Source organism: Hylobates moloch, unplaced genomic scaffold (genome assembly GCF_009828535.3).
Source record: "Hylobates moloch isolate HMO894 unplaced genomic scaffold, HMol_V3 SCAFFOLD_19, whole genome shotgun sequence".
Classification (NCBI taxonomy): domain Eukaryota; kingdom Metazoa; phylum Chordata; class Mammalia; order Primates; family Hylobatidae; genus Hylobates; species Hylobates moloch.
Window position 1 is genome coordinate 58,971,103 of NW_026652294.1, and position 8,777 is coordinate 58,979,879.

An 8,777-nucleotide genomic window follows, 5' to 3' on the forward strand; every position below is an offset into this window, starting at 1 on the left:
ATGAGATTGAAATGTTCAAAAGATTAAGTTCCTAAAACAATGAAGCAGGTGACCTAAAATGATAAAGAACATCAGCTCCCAAGCACTGTCAGAATCAGCCACGATCAGTAAGTTGGCCCTTTTCCTGAAACATCATATTCTGCAGTCTCTTACCTGCTGGGAGTTTTTTTGGTTTGTAAAATGCCAGTTACATCTGAACTCAATTAGATTATCTTTTTATAAAAAATGGAGGAGATATTAAAATAAACATTAATTATAAATGCTATTAGTCTTTGGAAAGTTAACCACAGCATTAATCAAGCAGAAAGTCTGGCAAGTTTCCCACAATGCGTTTCTGGGCTTTTCTTCTTTCTGTACCCCTAAAAAGGAAGGTAAGCGCAGAATATCATTTCATATAGCGAAAAATCTGAGCACTTTCTCACACCCACAGCCTCTTTGTTGTTTGCATTAATGTTGCTATATTCACAAACACTCGTGAGGACCAGCCTAGGCAGTGAGCATTGAGGGCACAGATGGAGAACAGCATCCTTATCCTTGAGAGCCCCACAGGCTAGTTGGGGAGAGTGTCAGTAAAACACTTTTGAGGCTCTATGACAAGTGCCATGATAGGATAGGTATCAGGTGCTATCATGGGGGAGAGGGACTCAAGGAAAGCTTCCAAAAGGATGAGATGCCTAAAGCAGAGTCTTGAAAAGGAATAAGACAAATTCCTTAAGTTTCTTGAAAAGAAATAAGACAAATAAGAAGTGTGGAGAATTCCAAGCCTTGTGAAGAGTAAATCAGGAGGATGCAGGAGATGCGATTGAAAACCGGGAGACCACTTACAAAAGCACATTCATATTTCTAATGATAAGGTGACCCTGCTAGGAAAGATGGTAGAACCAATTCACATTTGGGCTGATCCATCCTTTATGGGTGGCCACGAAGATCATTCTTATAGAACATTATTAAAGAAAGCCTGAATGGGCACACGTGGGTAACCATATGAAAAGACAGCACTAGATTTGTCATTTACCCTTTGCATCAGGATGGGTCTCAAATGAAGCAAATGTTTAAATGGAACTGGAGCACAAAGCTGCTAGAAAAATATATTAGTTACTTCTATTACAATTAAAGCCCAAAAGTCATAAAGAGATAAAGACAGCTATAGCTACAGAGATAAATATAGATATAGATATACATGATTCAGTATACATGCATATCTTTCTTAGCTCTGTCCACTGAGAAAGTCTAGGAGCAATGACATCTTAGTAGTCATAAGCACACATAGTTCTCAGATCCTGGTTTCTAAACACCATTTTCCAATAAAAGGAGTCAGTGCTTCTGAAGAAGTGATTACTTCCAAGTGCTGAACCAGGAAACATACAAAATAATATTGAAACATCTTGTGATGCCAGAAAATAAAGAAATGCCTTGAAAAGGATAAAGCTTGTTGACTGAACACAGAAGCCAATCTGAAAAATATCCCAGCGGTCAAGTTTGAAACAATTTAATTAACTGAATAAATAATGGGCCCACAGAATAAAAGAAATATGCACACATTTATACTATGTAAATAAATAATTGAATACATAAATAAGAGAGACAAGACAGGTGTTACTTTCAGAGTTCCAATTAATGAGTGTAGAGGAAATGAGGAAAAAAAGTCTTTTTTTATGCTAAGCAGACATAAATGGGGAGAAAAAGTTCTTAATAAGGAAATTCAGCTGCCTCATTTCATTGTATAATGGGTTTGGTCACCACTTGAGATATAATTATGTATATATTCTCATTAATTACAGAAACTACTCCTATGATTGTGTCTGTAAATCTAATATAATTAAATGTTGTTAATCATCTCTATTATGTAGTTCATTAACAAAATATTTACTAAAGACACTTTACAAAATACTTTATTACAAGAGTAATTTAATTTTTACTAATATCAGTGTAGCCCTGTAATAAGTAGTTTGTATCATGCTTCACAAAAATTAGAAAAAAATAATTTAGAGGTTGTACTTCAAAAACAGATTTTGGAATAAATAAAATTCTGTTTTTGGTGGTTTTGTTTAAGATGAAATTATTATTTTTAAGAAATAAAAATTTCTTTAAAATTTTGCTGTTAAGAATAAAAATTAAGCCTGCCTCTATTAGGTAAATTAACTGTTCCAGTAAGACAGTTGGTAGAATAAAAGAGGATTCGTTTCTTCTAGTTGCTAGGTGGCACCTTGTGTGGAGGAACTTTCACTATTATTTTCTGGGCCTCCATACCCTCCTAAGAAGCCCTCTACCATCAGAGCACAAATCTGAAGTCTCTTCCTCACTTCAGGCTATGGACTCTACAAGGGTACCAGCCAGATCTCTTATTCACCAAATACAGCCCAGTACATAGCATGGGTTTTGTTTGTTTGTTTGTTTTTGTTTTTTACTATTTGCAGTGTCTTAGTTTCTGACTTGTACTAACTTGAAAGGAAGCTTGACTTCCCAGAGGAGCTGATCATAGTGAGAGCTTCACTGCAAGACAGTGTAGGCCTGTGATGGGTGAGGCATGATTATAGGACACTTGTCGAGGGATACTAAAGATGGCAGAGGGAAGATCCCTTTCCCGGAGAAGACTGCTCTCTGCTGGGGAAAGCAGGCATGCGGGTAGCAAGCTTAAATAAGGACTGTAACATGTACAATCGAAGTGCCATGAGAATGATGGGTTTCTACCTGGAAAAGAGGGGTGTGTGCAGAGAAACCTTCAGGTTGGACATTGAGTTAGGCCTTGATGAATGAGGGGCAGCTTAATAAAAAAAAAAAAAAAAATGAGGAGCCAAGGCCCAGCTTTCCCTGCCCTGATCTTTACGGTGTTCACCTAACCTTCTGTGCTATGGAAAGGGCTCCTTTGCACATGCACCTTGTTGACCCTAGAGATGTGCAGAGGGGGACAACTGATGTGTCTCCCCTGCCTTCCACCACTGGAGTATAAACACCTGGTACACCCCATTTTTCTCCTACTTACCTCTAGAAAGTTTCTGGGGCCCCATAGTTAAACACTCAGTTCCACTGGGGCCATGGGCTTGGAGGTCCTAAAGACATTTACTCTGGGTCATTGGCTGACGGGAAGCACATCACAGAGTCATAACCTCATCTACTTGCCTAGAAACCATGAACCCAAGGATTTGTTGCACCCAATCTGATACTGGAGATATACCAGTGAACAAAACCAGTGAAAAGCCTTGCCCTTTTGAAGCTTGTCTGCTGCCAGTGGAAAGCACCAAATAATCTATAGTCATAATGATATAGTATATTAGACGGTGATAACTACTTTAGAGAAAATAAACCTGGGATAAGAAATGCTGGAGAGAGAAGCTATAGATTTAAATAGGCTGCTCAGACAAGCCTCAATGAGGTGACATTTGAACAAGTTATGTGGATCTCTGGGGGAAGAATACTCCAGGTAGAGGGGCCAGACAATGCCATGGCACAGAGGTGAGATGGTGCACAGTGTTTTCAAGAAAGAGCAAAGAGACCAGCGTGGCTGGAGCAGTGAGAGAGGAGAGGGATAGCGTACCAGGTCAGGGCAGTCAGGGTGAGCTTCACTGGACAGAATCAGTAAGACTGGCTTTCACTTTGACCTAGGGACCCACTGCAGGATTTTGCAGAGAAGTAAGTGTCGTGTTCTGTTTTACTGATCACTGAAGATGCTGGGATGAGACTGGCCGGGGCGGAGAGGAAAGGGTAGAAGGGGGAGACTCGGACCAGCAGAATTATTCCTGTGTGACTTGGTGCTGGTTCGGTGGGTGTGCGGAGCGGGGAGTGGGAAAGGGGTGGAAGGAAGAAGTGGTCAGATTCTGAAAACTTCTAAAAATAGAGACACCAGATTTGCTGGTAGATGGCATGTGGGGTGTGAGAGAAACAGGGGAGCCCAGGATAACTTCACGATGCCACATCAGTTCTGTTGCAAGCCTTCTGAGAGTGATGATGGCCTGTCTGCCTAACTTAAGTCTCTGCTTCCAGAAAAAAAAAAAAAAAGGAAAGGAATAAATGGGAGGAAAGTTCAGATGCACTTTTGCTTTTTAAGCTACCTACCAAGCCATAAACTTCAAAGAAAGAGACCAGAAAGGCAGAACCAAAAACACAAAAATAGATTTTAAAAGGCTGATTTCTAGTTTTTCCTCCTGTGTTATTTTTTCCTTTCTTCTCTCAAGCCATGGTCTGTTCACCGAGGTGTGTGTGGCCAGTCTCTTTGCATCTTTTTCTCTCTTTTGTCCCATCGTTGTTTCTGTGTTGCAGATGCTTAGAATGTTCTGTAGCAGCTGGAAGTTAATCTGATCACCACCCCAGTAACCCTGCCTGTTATAGACTTGGTGGGAAAGATGGGAGGGAGGGAATTTCCAAGGGGCCGTTTTAATTAACAGCAGAAGAGAAGCAAAATTCATTTCCTTTGAGTGAACAGACCCTCCAAACGTTGTTTTTCCATGCAGCATGAAGCTTCTGTTTTATGTCAGAATGATCTGGTCAAGGATTTTGATTGCTGGTTGTTTTTCGAAATTCACATTCGGCTCTTATGCTTGGATCTTTTACTTCCGCACTTCCCTACCACCCCCTCAACATACACTCCTCTGAGGACACTCAGCTGGTACTCTTTTGCAAATTTCAGACCAAGCTAAACTATATTAAAATTATGTACTAGGTTTTGACGTAGGTGCCTCACGATTTGAGCAGTTTGCTATTTCTGAGATTTTTAACTATACAAATATCTGTAGGTATGTAAAAATACAACACTTTAAGGGTTCAGACCACAAAAGAGTATATTTTTTAAAGTTGCCTTGAAACATGTTAAAAATAACTCCTTCACTCACCTTGAAAAGTACTCAAAAATGTCATAATTCTTTTTCGGCAGGCACAATGTTACACAATCATTTCTTAGATTCGTTCCTCCATGCCACCCTTTATGGCAATTTGGAATCTGTGCCTGAAATATCTGAGCAATCCCTTTACCACCAAGGTCCGCACCTGCAGGTACTAGGCATCAATTCTATTTTAAATATCAATCTTATTTTCAGTAATTTAAGAGAAGAATTTCCTGTCATCCACTTCCATAATGATAGCAACCCTTTCTGAATAGCAGTTCCTAAGCACTTGCTGTTTATCAGAGGCCATTGAAACATGCAATGGGTATTAACCCATTGGACCTTCCAAGGACTGTTTTAGCTGGATGCTCTTCTTAGCTCCATCTTACTCATTCTGGACCTGAGGTGGAGAGGGGTTAAGAACCTGGTGCTTCATGAGGTTCTTTTGAGCAAATCCATTTTGCTGCAGCAGTAGTCCCTTGGTCTGAATTTTGGCCCTGCAGGTGATGGGGGAAAGCTGATCATCATGTCCCCATTTTAAGATTGCAGAGGTATCAACTTTTAAGCCCAGAAAGCCAGCTCTATCACCTTGACCTTCTCAACTGCAGAAAGATCTAAAATGATCCTTTTTCTAATCAAGTTTTGGGGGATTCACTGAAACTTGAACACCAGTCCAACAACGCCCTGTATGCTTAAACTCCTGGGTCTGAATGTGGCTGATTCTCCAGCTCGGCCTGTGTGGATTGAGAGAAGAGAGGATGGCAGCAATTCTCCTACAGCAACTCAGGACCACATCACCCTTAGATTCTGTTTGATTCTCTTTTCCCTCTTACTTACAGAGTTCTTTCAATGCCACACATTGTGATAAGCCCTTTACACATATTTTCTCACAGAAGACCCCTGCAGCTCAGCCCTTCCCTGGATGACAGACAGAAAATGAGCCCCTCTTCCCCAAGTGAGTACAGGACATGTATGGACGTCGTATGTCACTAGTAACTCTACCAATACCACTGGAATCCCTGCTTAACAGATCATCCAATACCACTAGAATCCCTACTTAACAGATGGGAAAACTACAGCACAGAAATATTTAGAAACTCACCAAAAATCACCCAGCAGAGACAGTGAGAGAGCTAGGGCTTGAACTCAGATCTACCTGCCTCTCAATCACATCCATTTAACCTCCATTTAACCATGAAACTGTGCTGTCCTGACACACACACCCTGTTTGCTGTTCTTCACAGTTTGTGACTTGGGAATGAACAGATCCTGAAAATGCCATGTCTTCCTACCCCAAGGCAGAGAGGATCACTTCAAAAATCACAGGTTCTCTGCTGGCTTCTGCCCCAGGTCCTTCATTCTCACATATATCCTGTTAGCCTCATCCTCATAGCATTTCTCAAAAGGTGCCCCGTGACGATCTCAGGGGTATCCAGTGGGCTGGAATCAGCGAATCTGGTTTGTCAGGCTCTGCCCCACCACCCTGAAGGATTACACATGTGTGCCACATTCTGAAGGTGGGCCCTCAACTGCTGCCTTTCTAGAAACTAATCTTTAAGAGAAAAATCCTTCTAGCCTATGGAGCAGCCATTGTCAGCACTTAGGATGTGGAATGGCTGCCAGGTCATATTAGTTGCAACAAAGAATCATCTAGGAGGGACGTTGAAGAAGTTGAAGAGGTCTCTGGAGAAGACAGCTCCCAACCAGGCTTGCTGCTTTGGCTTGCTGCCCCTAAGGCAGCAAGAGGACACAAATAAGGCTAATCCCTCTTACTGTTCAATAGCGCAGAAAACCTGAGGAGCTGCTGCAGTGGGAAAAGAGTAACATGCAGTCTCACTGGCCTGTAAGATATTTGAGAACCTATAAAATTCCAATTCTAGGGTTATCTCCTACCCTGTTCTCCTAGATTTTCCTTGGAGATTTGGAGAAAACCAGCCCATGAGTGCCAGTGGCCAACACTGTTCTGAAAGATGCTTCCTGACAGAGGGCATGGCTCTCCTTCCAGGCTTTTGGGTCCCTTTTATTATCATTTCTCTCTGGCACACACCTAAACTCTGAAAAGATCCTGTAACCACAAGTGATATGTCATTAGCTGGTTTCTATCCAGTATTTTCTCTGTTATGATTCATGACTTTAGGACATTATTTGAGTTGGGTTATTTTAGGTTTTATTTCCACGGACCTATTTGTTTCCGCTTCTGAATGCTTTCCTGCTTTATTATTATCTTACAGATAATTTTAACATAGCAAATATTGATCATCTACATTTCTCAGAGTGGCAGGATGTTCTGAGTTCAAACAATAACCCTGAGACCACGATGGGATGGTTTTATTAGTAGAAGCATCATCTCCAATAAAGTTTCAGAACCTCCTTTTTTCCTCTTCTGGGTGGTTGATTTGGGACTTTTTGGAGTTGTCTTCTGCAAAAAGTAACTCCTCTTTAGGCTGAGGACTGCAGAGTACTGAAGCTCACTCTTATTGTCTGTTTATCTAGTCCTCAAATAAGACTAGATTTGGCAGCCAGGAAAGTATCTTGCATCCACACAGCCTGGACAACCTTCAGGCAATCATAGCCCCTGGCCTGCCTCCTCCATCCTTGCATTTCTTTTTCTCTCTTTTTTCTTTCTTTTCTTGTTCTTCTTTACCACCTCCTTTTCCTAGTCTCCAGGATTTCTTTCTTTTCCCTTTTTCTTCCCAGAGTTTCCCTTGGAAATTAAATAGAAACAACCAAATTCAAGCTACCTTCCAGGGTGGTGACTCTAATGCTGACCTTCAACATTCCTCATGGATGGAGTCGTGCCTATCACCTCATCCTTCTTTCTCACTCCTTAGGAAGCCCAAGCCACACACCAACCTCCTTTCTCCATGAAATATTTTCTTTCCTACTTCTTTTGAGAGTGTACTCAATGGTGCACATTCATTGCCTAGACTAAGGTACTTACGGCCTAGAGATTGCCTTTGTTGTGGCAAAGAGACCAGGCTTGTGACTAATGGAGCCGTGAGCAGAAAGGGTCACAGCTTGTGTCATTTTCACCGTTGGAGTCCGTTGATCTGACTCTAGTTTACAGGTGCTGTCACTCCTAGCCAGTCACACAAGTCATCACTATGACCACACGCCATGATTCCAAACCATGGAGGCGGGCAGTGGGTGCCAATCTGCCATGCTTTATCCTAGGAAAAGAAGCTCTCCAGGAGAAACGTATTTGTTTGGTTTGGTTCTAAATTAAAAAGTAGAAAGAGATCCCCTGTTAATATGCTGCTAGGGAACACAGCCAGCAAAAAAATACATAGTGGGAAAACTGTAGGGGTTGTGGTGTTTTTAGACACTCATTATATCTGAATCTAGGCAATAATCAGTTTAAAATGAGAATTTTGTTATACCTTGAATATTCCCAAGGAAGAAAATAAAGGATTTAAAAAAGAGGAATGTGCTGTTTCCCTAATCTCTGCACTTTTGCTTGCTTTTTTTTTTTTTTTTTTGGCTTATTGCATGCATTTACCTATTATGTCAATAATGAAGAAATGAAACATCGCACTTGTGGTACAGCTGTTTAAAATGATTACTTTGAGAATGGCATTTTTCTAGTACCTTTTTTTATGTTTCCATAAGTTATTGGAGTACGGGTGGTATTTGGTTACATGAGTAAGTTGTTTAGTGGTGATTTGTGAGATTTTGGTGTACCCATCAACCATATGTACACTGCACCATATTTGTAGTCCTTTATCCCTTGTCCCCCTCCCACTCTTCCCCACAAGTCCCCAAAGTCTATTGTATTATTCTTATGCCTTTGCATCCTCATAGCTTAGCTCCCACGTATCAGTGAGAACATACAATGTTTGATTTTCCATTCCTGAGTCACATCACTTAGAATAATAGTCTCCAATCTCATTCAGGTCACTGCAAATGCTGTTAATTCATTCCTTTTTATGGCTGCATAGTATTCCATCATATATATATGTT

General features: G+C 41.0%; 1 protein-coding gene across 5 annotated transcripts in view; it reads left to right on the plus strand.

The window, feature by feature from the left end:
- SLC24A2 (solute carrier family 24 member 2) overlaps positions 1–8,777 on the plus strand; it is a 275,941-nt gene that overhangs the window by 216,078 nt on the left and 51,086 nt on the right. The window lies entirely within an intron of this gene.